This window comes from Triticum urartu, chromosome 2A, assembly GCF_056163025.1.
Source record: "Triticum urartu cultivar PI428250 chromosome 2A, HENAU_Tu73, whole genome shotgun sequence".
In the NCBI taxonomy this organism is placed as follows: Eukaryota; Viridiplantae; Streptophyta; class Magnoliopsida; order Poales; family Poaceae; genus Triticum; species Triticum urartu.
The window spans coordinates 378,560,471-378,580,254 of NC_141874.1; the positions used below are offsets into that span (position 1 = coordinate 378,560,471).

The following is a 19,784-nucleotide window of genomic DNA, read 5'->3' on the forward strand; positions in this document are numbered from 1 at the left end:
GCCCCATACGCAGAAAGGGTCGAAGTGTGGATCTTTGGTAGTGACATAGGTACCTAAAAGCACCAAATTAATATTAGAAGCTAAACATCAATTGCAAAATGATGTAGTACAACACTCCCTCCATCCCATTATATAATATCTTATTACATGTATATATAGACATCATCAAAACATTAAGGTAAAACTCTTCCTTGTTGCTATGTAGCCTAGGATTGCATATTTAGTCATTCAGTACAATGCATGTTGCTATGTAGCCTCGGATATATTAAATATGGCCCTAGTTAATCTACCGGTAAATGGGTTAAAGATATATTCAGTGAAATGTCCGATTCGATGATTAATCCCTTATCAACCCCCAGGCTATATGGTACCAGCTACCGATATCCTGAACAGTGAGTATATATAAGCAATGCGATGAAACTAACCTCAATGGAAAGCAACAATTGTTCTCAATATTGTCCTGTATGAGTACATATAAAGGCATGTTAAGCACAACAGCCTAACCATGAACCAAATATATCCATGGTAGACAACATAATCTACAAATGACAGCTTTAGTGTGCAGGTTTAAGCACGCTGTTAAGCAAAACAAGAAGTGGAAAGGTGTGTTAACCGCAACAGGCATAAGATTTAAAAACAAGCAAATATAGTCATTCAAACTAGTATTGTGCATGTCTAAAGTACACTAGTTATTGTAAAAAAACAAAAAATGTGTGTTAACTGCAACATCCTTAACAACAACAAAATATCGTAATTCATAGTGGTATTGTTGAAACTGTTATTAATGAAATTGAACTGCATGGCAAATAGTTGCACATATAGAGCATCACATTGTGAAGAACTGAAATAAACAAGGCATGAGGCCATCTCTGGCCGATCCCTTAAAAGTTAACAGACTAAAACGCTTAGTGGAGTATATATATACTCCAGAAATTTTTGGCCATTTCTAGCCAATCCCCTAAACTTAACAATGTAAACTTCAATTTGATCAGGTTCAAGCAGGTTCAACCGAAAGTAGCATGCATTCAAAGATAAACATAGATAGTTTTGCATAACCGAACAAAAACATAAATTTTAACTAAACTAAACTACTTTCGATCAAAGTGGAGGTCGAGCCAATCCTTCCTCGTCAGGTACGGTGTGCCGCGAGCCGGGTCCGGGCCGGTGCCGTCGTCGGGGTCGTTGCGGAAGACACTCCTCCACTCGTCGACGTCGATCTCCTCGTCCTCGCCGCCCACCTCGATGCCCTCGGTGACGTCATCCTCCTGCCTTCGACCTCTTCATCGAAGGAGAGCACGATAACCTCACCGCCCTCCTGATGTCTACTATGTAACTTGTTCCTGTAGACTTGTGTTGGGCCTCCAAGCGTAGAGTTTTGTAAGACAGTAGCAATTTTCCCTCAAGTAGATGTCCTAAGGTTTATCAATCCGTGGGAGGCGTAGGATGAAGATGTTCTCTCTCGAACAACCCTGCAACCAAATAATAAAAACTCTCTTGTGTCGCCAACACACTGAATACAATGGTAATTTGTATAGGTGCTCTAGTTCATTGAAAGTACAACTAATCCCCGCGTGGTTTTGGTCATTGATACATCTCCAACGTATCTATAATGTATGAAGTATTCATGCCATGTTTACACCAATTTTATATGGTTTTGGTATGATTTGCATGGAACTAACCCGGACTGACGCTGTTTTCAGCAGAACTACCGTGGTGTTGTTTTTTTGTGCAGAAATGAAAGTTCTCCAAATGAGATGAAAGTTCTCCAAATGAGCTTCGTGGGAGGGCCAAAAGAGCCACGAGGAGGGCACAACCCACTAGGGCGTGCCTGGTGGGCCTGGCTTGCCCTAGTGGGTTGTGCTCACCTCGAGGCCCATCTTAGTGTGAAACCAACACCAAAAAATCCTATAGATAGAGAAACCATCAGGGGTTAACCTAGATCAGAAGTTCCGCCGCCGCAAGGCTCTGTAGCCACTGAAAACCAATCTAGACCCCGTTCCGGCACCCTGCCGGAGGGGGGAATCATCTCCGATGGCCATCCTCATCATCCCGACGGCCACCACGATGAGGAGGGAGTAGTCCACCCTCGGTGTTGAGGGTTTGTACCAGTAGCTATGAGTTAAATCTCTCTCTCTCTCTCTCGTGTTCTTGAGATGTCACGATCTTGATGTATCACGGGCTTTGTTAATATTGTCGGATCATATGGTGTTTTCCCCTCTCTATCTTGTTGTGATGAATTGAGTTTTTCCCCTTGAGATTTTGTTGTTATCAGATTGAATACTTTTATGGATTTGAGAGCACTTGATATATGTCTTGCATATGAATACTCATGGTGACAATGGGGTGTCATATTGATTCACTTGATATGTGTTTTGGCACTCAACTTGCGGATTCCCGTGGTGACATTGGGGTAATCTATGCATAGGGTTTGATGCACATTCTCGTCTTTTGTTTCTCCAGTAGAAATCTTGGGGAACTCTTTGAAGTTCTTTGTGTTGGATTGAGTATTATGAATATGAAATGATTTGGTGTTATTTTAGTATGAACTATTGGATAGATCGATCGGAAAGAATAGCTTCAAGGTGGTTTCATACCCTACAAACGATTTCTTCATATGTTCTCCTCTAGATAAGAACTTTGGAGTGATTCTTCGTTGCATGTTGAGGGACGGTTATATGATCCAATTATATTAGCATTGTCGAGAAATTGCACTAGCGAAAGTACATACCCTAGGCCTCATTCTCAAGCATTGCAATACCGTTTTTGTGCCCATTTACTATTTGCTACCTTGCTATTTTTATTTATTTAGATTATAAAAATATATTTATACCACCAATATTACACATTTATCACCATATCTTCGCCGAACTAGTGCACCTATACAAAGGTGTGTTGGGGACACAAGTGATTTCTTGTATTTGGTTGAAGGGTTGTTTGAGAGATACCAACCTCATCCTACACCTCCGACGGATTGATAAACCTTAGGTCATCCACTGGAGGGAAAATTGATACCGTCCTACAAAACTCTGCGCTTGGAGGCCCAACACGAGTCTACAAGAATAAAATTGCGTAGTAGACATCAAGCTCTTTTCTGGCACCTTTGCCGGGGAGGTGAGTGCATGAAGGTATATCTTTAGATATCGCAATCGAATCTTTTAGTTTCTTGTTTTTTCACTAGTTTGGTTTATAAAAGAAAAATACATAAAAATGGAGTTGAGCTTGCATCATATTATTGATCATCTTTATAATGTATTTCGTAAAAATGATGGAAAAGAAAATTGTGCTCAATTGATAGAAGAAGAATTCAATAGAATGTTTGGTATAAATGATGAGCATGATTGCAATGTTGTTAGTATGAATTCTTTGAATATTCATGATGCTAATGATATGTAAAGCTACAAGCTTGGGGATGTTATGTTTGATGAAGATGATATTTTTTGTCCCCCAAGTTTTGATGTGCAAATTTATTATGATGAAAGCATGCCTCCTTGTGACGCCCGGATAATTAAGCTACAGTAATTCTCTGCTAATGACGCCACGTCACTTCGATTACTGATGCTAATCTTGCGTTAGTTCGGAACCGAATAAAATTCAAATTCAAAATCAAGCAAGCAATAAAAGTTTTCAAATATTAAAACTAAAATGTTCGGAGTGAACCAAATATTGCATAGGTAATTATAGTGGAGAAACCACACCTTTATAAAATGTTTAAGTACTATAAGATGAATAAAACAGTAGTAAAAACACTTATTTAAATACCTTTTGTAATTAATAAAATGTCAAACTAATTTATTTGAGGGCTAGACTTTTTGTGACTAGGAGCTAAGTTGAAATACTAATTTAGATGCTGCTTGTATATTTTACTAAGACTAAAATAAAATAGTAAAAGAAAAATAAAACATTAAAAGAAATCAAAAGGAAAAGAAAAGGCAAAAGAATCAAAGAAAAAAAAAGGCCAGACCACCCCGCTGGGCCACGTGGCCCAATCGGCCAAAGCTGCCCGGCCAACCCACCTAACCCCCCTCGTTCCCCTTCCCCTGTTCCCCGCACCCCGTGGGCGCAGATGGCACGTCCATGGCGTGGATGGCCACACGGCGCGCATCCAGGCGACCTCGGCGCCCTATAAAAGCTCGCCCCCTCGCCTGGTCAACCCTAGCCTCCCCCTAATCCCCTTGCTCGCCCCCTCCTCATCTACTACAAATCAAGATCGGAGCTCGACGCGGTGACCGTGCTCATCGTCGCAGTAGTCGCGGCCACCGACCTCCCCTCGTCGCGCCAAGGCATCCAGGAGAACCGTCGCGGTCGACTTCATCCGTTCTGAGCACAAAATCGAGCGGAACCATCCTAAACGCACCCCATCGACCACGTCTGCGCTACTCAAACATGTCCAGGAGGTCCGCCTCGTCGCCTTCATCCTCTACACGATACCTCACGGGCTGGATCGCCGGGAGTCACCGCAATCGGGTCGTCTTCCTCGACTACGGTGGTCGCGCTCCTCCACTCGATCTGCACTGCTTCGACCCGCATCATCTTCCTCGAGCTCGCGTTGACCTCGCTGTGAGCTCCCGCTGTTTTCCCCACTCCTTTTTGCTCACGCGCGTCCCCTAGTCGTATCTGCCGCCATGGACGGAACCCGCTACCCGCCGCGCTCACCGCAGCCGCCAGCCCCTGTACTCCCCGCGCCCGCCCCGTCGCCTGTGGCCGCCATGGCCGGACCTCCGTGTCCCCGCGCGCATAGCCTCTCCTGGCCGCGCCCCTACAGCCCGCGCGTGCCTGCGCGCACGCCTGCCTCGCCCGGCCACTCCCCTGTCGCCTCCCTCGCGCGCCCTCGCTGCTGCTCGTCGCGCTTGCGCTGATCGCTGCTGAACTACTGCTGTTCGTGAGCCGTTGCCCCCGCATGCGTTCGCTGTTGCTGCTTGATGCCCACGCTGCTCTGCTGTTGCTTGCTATAGCTGCTGCTGCCGCATCGCCGCCCTGCGCGCGTGCCGCTGCTTCCTGTAATGCTGCTGCTACAAGTGCAGCGCTGCTACAGTAACATTCAGTTACTGTAGCAGCTGCTAGCTTTTCTAAAACTGCAACGATTAGCCCCCTAAACAGCCTCAAAATAGGAACTAAACAAACCTCAACATAGCTAAAATAAATATGTGTGGGTAGTACACTTGTCAAGGTTCAATTCTTTCCATTGGACCAAATCCAAAAGTTGCCTGTATTAATTCCTATGAAAATGACAAAAGTCTATGTTCTGTTAACTGGCAGAACTAAAAACAGATATACTGCCATAGCAACTTTGGAGCAGAAAATAGACAAGTTACAGGGATTTAACAATGATGAAATTGATACCATCTTGTAGACCACAGGAAAGTGATCAATATTGGTATAAGGCACCAATTCATAGATGAATAGAACACTAGTTATAGCCTCTAGAAAACAGCTAAATGATGTTTAAAACTAAGGACTTAGCAGAATTTCAGTAATTCTAGAAAATGAATTAAAACTTTAAAAATTAATATAAAATAATCCGTAGCTCGGATGGAAATACTTTCTACACGAAAGTTGCTCAGAACGACGAGACGAATCCGGATACGCAACCCGTTCGTCCGCCACGCATCCCTAGCATAGCGAACACGCAACTTTTCCCCTCCGACTCCTCTGCCCGAAAATGCAAAACACCGGGGATAATTTCCCGGATGTTCCTCCCCTTCACCGGTACCACCTCGTAACGCGTTAGGGCACACCTAGCATCACGCTTTGTCATGTCATGCATCATCATGCATTTGTTTGCATTATATTTATTGTTTCTTCCCCCTCTTCTCTCGCTAGACATCGAGACCGACGCCGCTGCTACCCAGTACGACTACGGTGTTGACGACCCCTCTCTCTTGCCAGAGCAACCAGGCAAGCCCCCCCTTTGATCACCAGATATCTCCTACTCTTCTCTCTACTTCTTGCAGTAGAGTAGTGTAGCATGTTACTGCTTTCCGTTAATCCTATTCTGATGCATAGCCTGTCCTTGCTACTATTGTTGTTACCTTTAGCTGCAATCCTAATGCTTAGTATAGGATGCTAGTTTATCATCAGTGGCCATATATTCTTATCCGTCGGCCATGCTATATTATCGGGCCGTGATCACTCGGGAGGTGATCACGGGTATATACTATATACTTTATACATGATACATGTGGTGACTAAAGACGGGTCGGCTTGTGGAGCACCCGCGAGTGATTCACGGATTGGGGGCTGAAAGGACCTTGTCCCAACGGCCCTCTGTGTGGATTTTGTGGCGAAGCGACAGGGCAGGTTGTGACCACCTAGGAGAGAGGTGGGCCTGGCCCTGGTCGGTGTTCGCGGATACTTAACACGTTTAACGAGATCTTGGTATTTGATCTGAGTCTGGCTACTGGCCTATACGCACTAACCATCTACGTGGGGACAGTTATGGGCACTCGACGTCGTGGTATCAGCCGAAGCCTTCGTGACGTCAGCGACTGAGTGGCGCGCGCCGGATTGGACCGTAAGCCTGCTCTTGTATTAAGGGGGCTAGTTCTGCTTCCGGCCGCGTTCGCAACGTGCAGGTGTGCAAAGGGCGATGGGCCCAGACCCCTGCGCCATAGGATTTAGACCGGCGTGCTGACCTCTCTGTTGTGCCTAGGTGGGGCTGCGACGTGTTGATCTTCCGAGGCCGGGCATGACCCAGGAAAGTGTGTCTGGCCAAATGGGATCGAGCGTGTTGGGATATGTGGTGCACCCCTGCAGGGAAGTTAATCTATTCGAATAGCCGTGATCTTCGGTAACAGGACGACTTGGAGTTGTTCCTTGACCTTATGACAACTAGAACCGGATACTTAATAAAACACACCCTTCCAAGTGCCAGATACAACCGGTGATCGCTCTCTCACAGGGCGACGAGGGGAGGATCATCGGTTAGGGTTATGCTATGCGATGTTACTTGGAGGACTTCAGTCTACTCTCTTCTACATGCTGCAAGACGGAGGCTGCCAGAAGCGTAGTCTTCGACGGGATTAGCTATCCCCCTCTTATTCTGGCATTCTGCAGTTCAGTCCACATATAATAGCCTTATTCCAGTTGATACCAATGCATACATATGTAGTATAGCTCCTTGCTTGCGAGTACTTTGGATGAGTACTCACGGCTGCTTTCTCCCTCTTTTCCCCCTATCCCTTCTACCTGGTTGTCGCAACCAGATGCTGGAGTCCAGGAGCCAGATGCCACCGTTGATGACGACTACTACTATTCGGGAGGTGCCTACTACTACGTGCAGCCCGCTGACGGCGACCAGGAGTAGTTTAGGAGGATCCCAGGCAGGAGGCCTGCGCCTCTTTCGATCCGTATCCCAGTTTGTGTTAGCCTTCTTAAGGCAAACTTGTTTAACTTATGTCTGTACTCAGATATTGTTGCTTCCGCTGACTCGTCTATGATCGAGCTCTTGTATTCGAGCCTTCGAGGCCCCTGGCTTGTAATATGATGCTTGTATGACTTATTTTATTTGTAGAGTTGTGTTGTGGTATCTTCCCGTGAGTCCCTGATCTTGATCGTACACGTTTGCGGGTATGATTAGTGTACGATTAAATCGGGGGCGTCACAAGTTGGTATCAGAGCCGACTGCCTGTAGGAATCCCTCTTCCAAACTCCTTGGCCGAAGTTGAGTCTAGTCATTGCAAAACTTTTAACTAACATGGCTGTGCGGCTTATGGGCCCACGTCGCCATTGGGTGGTATTAGAATCTTTTATTCCTCGTCTATACTCTGGAACTTTGACCTCTCTTCTATTCGGGTTAAATGATTTTGCTAAAAAACAAAACTGACTTTAGGTTCTCGGAAATACTTTCTCCCGGAGAGCCCCTTGTTACAGATGATCGCCTGCTGTACCGAAGGATTCCGAAGACACTCTCCGTTGTTCTCTCGAGACTTTATGCCCATTGCTTTTGCCATCCCGTACCACCAAAATATCCCTATGGATAAATACTTACACCTGTCACCCTTACTTTATTCCCAGTTAATCTTGTTATTACAAGATACCCCGAAATTCTCTCTCTTGTTCCGATAATACCCTGTGCCCACTGCCCTTGCAGTTCTTTGCAACCTGGATAATCCTACGAATAATTTCTCGCACTTATCAAGTATCCGCTCATCCCCAGTGGATACATGTATTTCACGAAAGTCTTCGAAATACCATTCGATCTCCGAAAATCCTCAACAACCTATTGCTCTTGAAATTCTTGCTTGCTTGCATTATGATTAACCTCATAAGTCCGGTAATCTTATTGGCATCCTTAGTCATTATCAGTTTGAGTCTGTTGAATCAATATGTTGTGAATGCTCGCAATCCTTAATCAGATCTTTCATTTTTGTCCTTCCGGCTCAGACGTCATTTTAAACATGAGCTGGATCTCGACCAACCAAATTGCCATCGATTTTAACCCCTAAGGCTATTCAACTTATCCATCCCTAATCAGAGCATTGCTTCTGATCCCTTGTCTAGGAATTCATAATTCCTTTGCATTTGAGCTTTGAGTTAGTCAGTTGTTTCTATAATCTTATCTCCTTGCATTCTTTCTTCTTCTGGTTGAGTACCGATGCTCACATCAGATCCCTTATGGACCACCAGATCCTTTGTTGGATTTTATCTGACAACGTCCTTCATATTCAATAAGCTTGTGAGCCTTTTCCTTGGATACATAATGCCTTTGGTAAATTGTATCCTCTGTTTTCTCAACCATGCTTTGTTTTCGAGCTGGTGGTATTTATGATTGAAGCTTGTGGTATATGTTCCTAAGATGCCCCTATGGGTTGAACCTATACCTACTCTAAAACCGTGTGAACCCAAAAGATTTCACGGGTCATACTTATCTGGTATTGCACCAGGTAAAAACTTTCAACAAGTAATGTCAGTTTTGAAATACGAGAGGTGAATGAAAGGTTATGCGTTGAACAAGTGGGAGTCGACCTTGAACCCTGTGTTCATGCCCATGGACACGATGTAGATCTTATCATTAAAGCTTCTGTTAAATTAATTATTCCTTTGGTATAAGTTCATCTTATATCTGGGATCTGGCCTTTTGCAATCATGGTTTCGACCATGTTCTCCTTTAAATACCATTTCTCGTGCAAGTTTAAGCACTTGTCTTCTGCGGAGTAATACCCCAGTCCAACCTCTACTTTGATTTGTCGTCGAGTATTACCCCCCTGGTATCTCAAGATTATCATGGAACTGCATAACTTCTTACGAGTTCTTCATCTAGTGCTACATTCTCATTGATTCCAATTTTTCGTGGGCTCTGAGCTATTTAACACTCAGAGACATCGATAACTGAATCGAGTCTGCACTGCGATTCAACAACTCTTAGTAATCTTCAATGCTTACGAGTTTGTACTCGATAGTGTCATTCCCAGCTGATTGACTACATCATCATCGTCAGGCTGACTGCTTGACCATTCTACCTATGTCCTTCATCCTCGGGACACAATCCCGACAGTGCTCTAATCTTACATCAAACCTTCACCATCATATTGTTTGTCTTGAGAGACAACTTTGAATTCTGAGATCGCATCTTATCTATGGTTATAATAACCTTTTGCTTCACCATTCCCTTGGCTTGATGTCATCGCCGAGCGATTGCATCCTCATGGAGCCTCTCGACAAGATTTGTCGTGATCATCATCAACATTTTGACCCCTTCCAAGATATTAATTGAATTCATGATGAGAAGTACCCTCCTTGTCCTCGATGATTTGTGTTATCATCGACCACTTTATTGCCTTCCGTTCAACACAAACTTGTTCGTGTCTCTAGCACCCTATTGCTTTCAAGTTAATGGTCGATATTTCATTCTTAGACTATTGGTTGTTGAATCACCTTTCTAACATTGATCATGCTACCTAAGACCATATTTTGGGTGCACTTTTCAACCAATGCTTAATTGTGTATGTTTTCCTCGAGCATACATCCTTATATCATTTGGTCCGACAAATGTTGACTCCTTGTTCACCTAAGTGTGGAAATCCATCTTTTGAAAATCTCAATGAATCGTCGTTGAGTTCATCAGCCACCTCTTCATTCTCCCCTTGGTTTTAATGATGAACTCTTGTTTTGGAACTCGCTTCCATAGTACATTTCCCGAGAATCTTACATTGTCGCCTTGTCAATTGTGTTGCACCTTTTCTTCTCAGGCATCCTGAGTCTGAGGCATCCTGGCACCAATCAGATCTGAATCTCGGTCAGATATGATGGTTGGAACATATTTCCAAGAGTTATTACATTGGTCCTGATATATCGGTAAGGTGGGGTCATGCCTATCACACCTGGCCGGAGGACTTGTTGTTATAGATTCCTTTTCAGGAAGGTTATCCCTTCTTCCATGAGGAAATTGTAAGACCTATTCTTCAAGTTATTCCTGATGGATCCTTTGTGTCTCCAGAGTCTGATCTTCACCCGTTGACCATGTCAATGCTATCTCGAAGCATGTCTATGGTATTCTGATTTTCAACAAGTACATTGAAGCTAATGCTAAATGTTTCCTGTTCAATTATCCAAACACCGTTGTATGGGTAATATCATGAGCTTCCTCCCCCTTACTTAAGTGGCTTTCTACCTTCTATCCGGTCTTGGATATCATACTCTACTTGTTCTTGGGAAGGATATACCCCTGAAATATGTGTTTAAACACATTTTGCCTTCCCATTGATCTGTTTAATCTGATAATCACATTTTTCCTTTCCATTGTTCTGTTTAACCTTCTTGAGATTTATATGATCTAAGCAGTAATACATCACTGCTTATATAAGCACCGCAGTGTACAACTCTGTCAGTAAGACCCTGTTACTATTGTTATTGACATTCTGGTAACCACCGATGGACGAGAACTTTGCCTATTGGTCTGCCTCGTTCAACGAGCAGGAAAATGGTTCTCTTCGTCCCTCGCCCTTGGTACCGACATTGTTGCCGACATAACTGGCTGGCTACCCTCTGACATGCCTTGCTATCATGACCATGCAAGATGTCACCACTCCTACTTTTATCCCACATGGCGGGCCCATAACCCACAGTTCCACAGGATCGAAACCTGACTCTCCTGTACACCACCTGTTCCCAAGGTTGTTCCTCGCGCTTGACTTTGTAAGTAATTCACGGACCACCTGTCTAGTGATCTAATCTGGTATGAGGCGCAATACCTATCCTCGTTGCCCTGAAACCCTTTCACCTTTTGATTATGCATCGTACGATTGCCTATCCATTTGAAACTTCTCATGGTACCTTCTTACTTTGCTCTCGATATCTTCTTAAGTTTCAAATCGAGAGATACTTATGCTTCTTCCCTGAGTTAACCGTCTGATGCTCGATCTTGTTGGGATCCGTCCTTATAGAGTTTTTCCCCTCTTATCCTTTCGTAAGTACGGTGAAGTTCCCGAAGGAAGGACGACAATTTCCTCATGATGCATTGGTGCATAGGAATGAAGACATACATACTATGGATTGACCTCTTCGAGAAGAGCAACCAAGACCGAGAAGATTCGTTAGAATTTCATAACCAAACCTTTTCCCTTTAGACCCCCTCTTAAATCTCGGGACGAGATTTCTTGTAGTGAAGGAGAATTGTGACGCCCGGATAATTAAGTTACAGTAATTCTCTGCTAATGACGCCACGTCACTTCGATTACTGATGCTAATCTTGCGTTAGTTCGAAACCGAATAAAATTCAAATTCAAAATCAAGCAAGCAATAAAAGTTTTCAAATATTAAAACTAAAATGTTCGGAGTGAACCAAATATTGCATAGGTAATTATGGTGGAGAAACCACACCTTTATAAAATGTTTAAGTACTATAAGATGAATAAAACAGTAGTAAAAACACTTATTTAAATACCTTTTGTAATTAATAAAATGTCAAACTAATTTATTTGAGGACTAGACTTTTTGTGACTAGGAGCTAAGTTGAAATACTAATTTATATGCTGCTTGTATATTTTACTAAGACTAAAATAAAATAATAAAAGAAAAATAAAACATTAAAAGAAATCAAAAGGAAAAGAAAAGGCAAAAGAATCAAAGAAAAAAAAGAAGGCCAGACCACCCCGTTGGGCCACGTGGCCCAATCGGCCAAAGCTGCCCGGCCAACCCACCTAACCCCCCCTCGTTCCCCTTCCCCTGTTCCCCGCACCCCGTGGACGCAGATGGCGCGTCCATGGCGTGGATGGCCACACGGCGCGCATCCAGGCGACCTCGGCGCCCTATAAAAGCTCGCCCCCTCGCCTGGTCAACCCTAGCCTCCCCCTAATCCCCTTGCTCGCCCCCTCCTCATCTACTACAAATCAAGATCGGAGCTCGACGCGGTGACCGTGCTCATCGTCGCAGTAGTCGCGGCCACCGACCTCCCCTCGTCGCGCCAAGGCATCCAGGAGAACCGTCGCGGTCGACTTCATCCGTTCTGAGCACAAAATCGAGCGGAACCATCCTAAACGCACCCCATCGACCACGTCTGCGCTACTCAAACATGTCCAGGAGGTCCGCCTCGTCGCCTTCATCCTCTACACGATACCTCACGGGCTGGATCGCCGGGAGTCACCGCAATCGGGTCATCTTCCTCGACTACGGTGGCCGCGCTCCTCCACTCGACCTGCACTGCTTCGACCCGCATCGTCTTCCTCGAGCTCGCGTTGACCTCGCTGTGAGCTCCCGCTGTTTTCCCCACTCCTTTTTGCTCACGCGCGTCCCCTAGTCGTATCTGCCGCCATGGACGGAACCCGCTACCCGCCGCGCTCACCGCAGCCGCCAGCCCCTGTACTCCCCGCGCCCGCCCCGTCGCCTGTGGCAGCCATGGCCGGACCTCCGTGTCCCCGCGCGCATAGCCTCTCCTGGCCGCGCCCCTACAGCCCGCGCGTGCCTGCGTGCACGCCTGCCTCGCCCGGCCACTCCCCTGTCGCCTCCCTCGCGCGCCCTCGCTGCTGCTCGTCGCGCCTGCGCTGATCGCTGCTGAACTGCTGCTGTTCGCGAGCCGTTGCCCCCGCATGCGTTCGCTGTTGCTGCTTGATGCCCACGCTGCTCTGATGTTGCTTGCTATAGCTGCTGCTGCCGCATCGCTGCCCTGCGCGCGTGCCGCTGCTTCCTGTAATGCTGCTGCTACAAGTGCAGCGTTGCTACAGTAACATTCAGTTACTGTAGCAGCTGCTAGCTTTTCTAAAACTGCAACGATTAGCCCCCTAAACAGCCTCAAAACAGGAACTAAACAAACCTCAACATAGCTAAAATAAATATGTGTGGGTAGTACACTTGTCAAGGTTCAATTCTTTCCATTGGACCAAATCCAAAAGTTGCCTGGATTAATTCCTATGAAAATGACAAAAGTCTATGTTCTGTTAACTGGCAGAACTAAAAACAGATATACTGCCATAGCAACTTTGGAGCAGAAAGTAAACAAGTTACAGGGATTTAACCATGATGCAATTGATACCATCTTGTAGACCATAGGAAAGTGATCAATATTGGTATAAGGCACCAATTCATAGGATGAATAGAACACTAGTTATAGCCTCTAGAAAACAGCTAAATGATGTTTAAAACTAAGGACTTAGCAGAATTTCAGTAATTCTAGAAAATGAATTAAAACTTTAAAAATTAATATAAAATAATCCGTAGCTTGGATGGAAATACTTTCTACATGAAAGTTGCTCAGAACGACGAGACGAATCCGGATACGCAACCCGTTCGTCCGCCACGCATCCCTAGCATAGCGAACACACAACTTTTCCCCTCCGACTCCTCTGCCCGAAAACGCAAAACACCGGGGATAATTTCCTGGATGTTCCTCCCCTTCATTGGTACCGCCTCGTAACGCGTTAGGGCACACCTAGCATCACGCTTTGTCATGTCATGCATCATCATGCATTTGTTTGCATTATATTTATTGTTTCTTCCCCCTCTTCTCTCGCTAGACATCGAGACCGACGCCGCTGCTACCCAGTACGACTACGGTGTTGACGACCCCTCTCTCTTGCCAGAGCAACCAGGCAAGCCCCCCCCCTTTGATCACCAGATATCGCCTACTCTTCTCTCTACTTCTTGCATTAGAGTAGTGTAGCATGTTACTGCTTTCCGTTAATCCTATTCCGATGCATAGCCTGTCCTTGCTACTATTGTTGTTACCTTTACCTGCAATCCTAATGCTTAGTATAGGATGCTAGTTTATCATCAGTGGCCATATATTCTTATCCGTCGGCCATGCTATATTATCGGGCCGTGATCACTCGGGAGGTGATCACGGGTATATACTATATACTTTATACATGATACATGTGGTGACTAAAGACGGGTCGGCTTGTGGAGCACCCGCGAGTGATTCACGGATTGGGGGCTGAAAGGACCTTGTCCCAACGGCCCTCTGTGTGGATTTTGTGGCGAAGCGACAGGGCAGGTTGTGACCACCTAGGAGAGAGGTGGGCCTGGCCCTGGTCGGTGTTCGCGGATACTTAACACGTTTAACGAGATCTTGGTATTTGATCTGAGTCTGGCTACTGGCCTATACGCACTAACCATCTACGCGGGGACAGTTATGGGCACTCGACGTCGTGGTATCAGCCGAAGCCTTCGTGACGTCAGCGACTGAGTGGCGCGCGCCGGATTGGACCGTAAGCCTGCTCTTGTATTAAGGGGGCTAGTTCTGCTTCCGGCCGCGTTCGCAACGTGCAGGTGTGCAAAGGGCGATGGGCCCAGACCCCTGCGCCATAGGATTTAGACCGGCGTGCTGACCTCTCTGTTGTGCCTAGGTGGGGCTGCGACGTGTTGATCTTCCGAGGCCGGGCATGACCCAGGAAAGTGTGTCTGGCCAAATGGGATCGAGCGTGTTGGGATATGTGGTGCACCCCTGCAGGGAAGTTAATCTATTCGAATAGCCGTGATCTTCGGTAACAGGACGACTTGGAGTTGTGCCTTGACCTTATGACAACTAGAACCGGATACTTAATAAAACACACCCTTCCAAGTGCCAGATACAACCGGTGATCGCTCTCTCACAGGGCGACGAGGGGAGGATCATCGGTTAGGGTTATGCTATGCGATGTTACTTGGAGGACTTCAGTCTACTCTCTTCTACATGCTGCAAGACGGAGGCTGCCAGAAGCGTAGTCTTCGACAGGATTAGCTATCCCCCTCTTATTCTGGCATTCTGCAGTTCAGTCCACATATAATAGCCTTATTCCAGTTGATACCAATGCATACATATGTAGTATAGCTCCTTGCTTGCGAGTACTTTGGATGAGTACTCACGGCTGCTTTCTCCCTCTTTTCCCCCTATCCCTTCTACCTGGTTGTCGCAACCAGATGCTGGAGTCCAGGAGCCAGACGCCACCGTTGACGACGACTACTACTATTCGGGAGGTGCCTACTACTACGTGCAGCCCGCTGACGGCGACCAGGAGTAGTTTAGGAGGATCCCAGGCAGGAGGCCTGCGCCTCTTTCGATCCGTATCCCAGTTTGTGTTAGCCTTCTTAAGGCAAACTTGTTTAACTTATGTCTGTACTCAGATATTGTTGCTTCCGCTGACTCATCTATGATCGAGCTCTTGTATTCGAGCCTTCGAGGCCCCTGGCTTGTAATATGATGCTTGTATGACTTATTTTATTTGTAGAGTTGTGTTGTGGTATCTTCCCGTGAGTCCCTGATCTTGATCGTACACGTTTGCGTGTATGATTAGTGTACGATTAAATCGGGGGCGTCACACTCCTATTTATGATTATTATATTGATTAAAGTGGGTTTGGAAGAGTGTCAACTTTAGGAAGTAATGATCCCACTATATTGGAGGGCGTTGAATCTTACTGTGATAATTATGAAAGTGGATTTGGAGAGGTCATGACTTTATTTAGTGATGAATTCACTATTTTGGAAGAGGTTCCAATTGATTATGAGAACTAAGTTGCTATCTATGATGATTATGGTGATGACATGTATGCTAGAAAGAATAATGATAACTTTGAAACTTGTCATCATGATATTTAATTTTCACTCTCATGATAGTTATTTTGTTTAGTTTGCTCCCACTACTATTGATGAGAAGAAATTTGCTTATGTGGAGAGTAATAAGTTTTCTATGCTTTTGTGTCATGAAAAGAATGCTTATGTGATAGTTATATTGTTGAATTCATTCATGATGATACTGAAAATTATTATGAGGGAGGAACATATGCTTGTAGGAATTGCAATAATATCATGTTTCCTCTATATGTGTTCAAAATTTTGAAGTTATACTTGTTTTGCCGTCCTATGCTAGTTGATTATTGCTCCCATAAGTTGTTTGCTCACAAAATCCCTATGCATAGGAAGTGGGTTAGACTTAAATGTGCTTGCCATGTGTTTCATGATGCTCTCTTTATGTTTCAATTCTTATCTTTTATGTGAGCATCATTGAAATCATCATGCCTAGCTAAAAGGCATAAAAGAAAAGCGCTTGTTGGGAGACAATCCAACACTTTTACCTACTGTTTTTGTGTTTTCACATGATTAGGCTACTGTAGTAATCATGTTTCATTGCTTTTGTTTCAATGAAGTGCCAAGTAAGACCTTTGGGATGGCTTATGGTGATAGTTGATTTGATCTTGCTGAAAAACAGAAACTTTTCGCTCAGGAAAACAATTCTCATTTTTAACAGAAGCATGATAAAATGCTGATTATTTTTTTATAAGATTAATAGACAAATTTCACAGGTTTTCATATTTTTCAGAATTTTTTGAGTAGTAGAAATATGGTTGGAGTACAAATTACTACAGACTGTTCTGTTTTTGACAGATTCTGTTTTCAATGCATAGTTTGCTTGTTTTCTAGTTTCTATTGCTTATATTGCTCAATATAAATTGTGGAAATTATATGCTACAGTAGGCATTGTGTGGAAACAATTATGAATCTTGTCTTTGACAGTACCAAAGTGAAATGGTTTGCTCTTTATCATACTAACCTATCTCACAAAGTTCCGTTAAGTTTTGTGGGATTGAAGTTTTCAAGTTTTGGGTGAGATGTCGATATGAGGAGAACAAGGAGTGATAAGACCCTAAGCTTGGGGATTCCCAAGGCACCCCAAGGTAATATTCAAGGAAGAACCAAGCAACTAAGCTTGGGGATGCCCCGGAAGGCATCCCCTCTTTTGTCTCCAACATTATCGGTAACCTCACTTGGAGCTATGTTTTCATTCGTCACATGATATGTGTTTTGCTTGGAGCATCATTTTATTTTGTTAGGATGTGCTTGATTTTATTTAGAATAATGTTTTGCATCTTTTATTTCAATAAAAGTGGCAATGATAGCCTTTACTATGCTTATTTTGCAAGCCTACATGTTCCTGTTTGAAAATAGAAAGTTTATCGATGTTGCAAAAATTCCCTAGAAAAGTCCGAATGTGATAAAATGTTGAAACTTTTTTGCAAAATAAGCTCTGATAAAGTTTCTATAGTGTGGTAAAATTTCATAACTTTTGGAGTTAGGGAAGTATTGATACTCTTGCATTCTTTACAGACTGTACTGTTTTGGCAGATTGCTGTTATGTTTGCATTGTTTGCATATATGTTTGCTTGTTCAATGATTCTATTTGAGGATAGGAGTATTAAATATGCAGAGGCATTTAGTATGCAATGTCGAATAATAATTTTAGTGATTTTCTACAGTAGAGAATGATAAGGTTTTTGCATTGGTTTATACTAACTTGTCTCACGAGTTCTTGTTAAGTTTTGTGTGCATGAAGCTTTTGAGATTTAGGAAAACCGTGATATGAGAGGAATTAAGGAGACACAAAATCTCAATCTTGGGATGCCCAAGGCACCCCAAGATAGTATTTCAAGAAGTCTCAAGCATCTAAGCTTGGGGATGCCCCGGTAGGCATCCCACCTTTCTTTTTCAACAATTATCGGTTAGTATCGGTTGAGCCTAAGTTTTTGCTTCTTCACATGATGTGTGCTATTCTTACAATGTCATTTTATTTTGTTTTTGCTTTCTGTTTTAATAAAATACTTATATCTGAAAGTTTTTGAATAAGAGAGAGTCTTCAAATAGCTACCTATTTACTTAACTATTCTCTTGATCTTCACTTATATCTTTTTGAGCACGGTGTGCTTTAGCATTTTTGAATAAATTCTCTCTTGCTTCACTTAAATTAACTCGAGAGAAATAAATATTATGCTCATGATCTTTACTTATATTTTTTTGAGCTTTTCAAAAGCAACACATGAAAATTAGTCCCAAAGTGATAGATATCCAAGAAGGATATAATAAAAACTTTCATGAAGATCATTGGACAAAATAAACTTGATTCCTTGTAATAGTTTTGAGATATGATGATGTGATATGTGAGTCATCTTGATGAGTAATTATGCTTTAATAAGAATATTGGTGTTAAGGTTTGTGATTCCCTATGCAAGCAAGAAAGTCAATGGTTGTGCAATGAAATTACATCCTACTTGTGGTGCATTATTCGGTGTTAATTATGCTCAATGCTTGCTTATGAGATTATTTGTTTATTGGTTGGTTGCTTCTCAATCTTTTGCTAACCTTCATTTTGCACTAAGTATGATCACTACTTGTGCATCCAAAATCCTTTAAACCAGTTTTGCCACATAAGTCCACTATACCTACCTATATGCGGTATTCTTTTGCCGCTCTAAGCAAATTTTTATGTGCCATCTCAAATTTTCAAAACAAATTTCTCTTTTGTGTGCTCGTACCGCTCGCGAGGCATTGAGGGGTGGCCAATGTTTTCCATGCTAGATGTGTTATTCTCACGATGAGTGTTTATTCACTTGTCATTGCACGACAGTAAGGCAAAGGTATTAGGGATGCCCAGTCCCAAAATGAAAAATGAATTTACTTTATGTTGTAAAATAATAAATTCCTTGGAAAGTGTTGGTATGGAGAGCACCCGTGGATACGGTTAGCCATGGAAAGTGAAAGTATGGTAGAAAAAGGAATAAACTTTATTTTCTGTTTGGGAATCGCCTATGATATATGTAGCATGGAAAGTTTGGGAGCTCTAAGTCATTTTTGTTGGTGGGAAAAGTATGCCTCTCAAAATCTTTTTTTATCTCTCAATTTTCGCTTTGAGCTCTGGCACCTCTACAAATCCCTACATCCCTCTGTGAAGGGACTTTGTTTTACTTTATGCAATTTTTATTATTAATTTGAGTCTCCACCTTCTCTTATAAAGCACCAACTAGGAGGCACTATGATCGTACCTAAGTATTGGTTGTAGCTAATATGCGAGTGTGTTTCATGAATGGATCAATGATTGAGCATGATGGGCTAGGGATAACTTATTTTAGCGTTGATATTTTGAAATACATGGTTGCTTCTTGGTATGCTTGAGTATTAAAGTCCTCATGTTAAAACAATACTATTGCTTTGAACCATATAAAAGTCCAAATGTCCATGCTACAAAAGAAAAGAGTTTATGATGAATCTGATAGGTAGCATTCCACAAAAAAAATTCCATTTTCAATTGCTACTTTATCATGATAAGTTTTATGAGAAAGATTTGATGTTATGATGATAGGAAAAGTGACTAAAATTATCATTGATCAAACTTATGCACTTTGAGAGTATTCACACTTCATAAATTATTTCTTTTATCATTTACCTACTCGGGAATGAGTAGGAATTAAGCTTGGGGATGCTGATACGTCTCCAATGTATCTATAATTTATGAAGTATTCATGCCATGTTTACAACAATTTTATATGGTTTTGGTATGATTTGCATGGAACCAACCCGGACTGACGCTGTTTTTAGCAGAACTA

The 19,784-nt window shown here is 43.3% G+C and overlaps 2 long non-coding RNA genes across 2 annotated transcripts; both read left to right on the forward strand.

The window, feature by feature from the left end:
• The first annotated feature begins 4,048 nt into the window (after positions 1-4,048).
• LOC147985179 (uncharacterized) lies at positions 4,049-7,503 on the forward strand. The gene is made up of 2 exons (XR_015616495.1): positions 4,049-4,557; positions 5,821-7,503. It is a non-coding gene; the product is annotated as an uncharacterized LOC147985179 (long non-coding RNA).
• Positions 7,504-12,087: 4,584 nt separating this feature from the next.
• LOC147985180 (uncharacterized) lies at positions 12,088-15,772 on the forward strand. The gene is made up of 3 exons (XR_015616496.1): positions 12,088-12,682; positions 13,947-14,021; positions 15,331-15,772. It is a non-coding gene; the product is annotated as an uncharacterized LOC147985180 (long non-coding RNA).
• Positions 15,773-19,784: the final 4,012 nt, after the last annotated feature.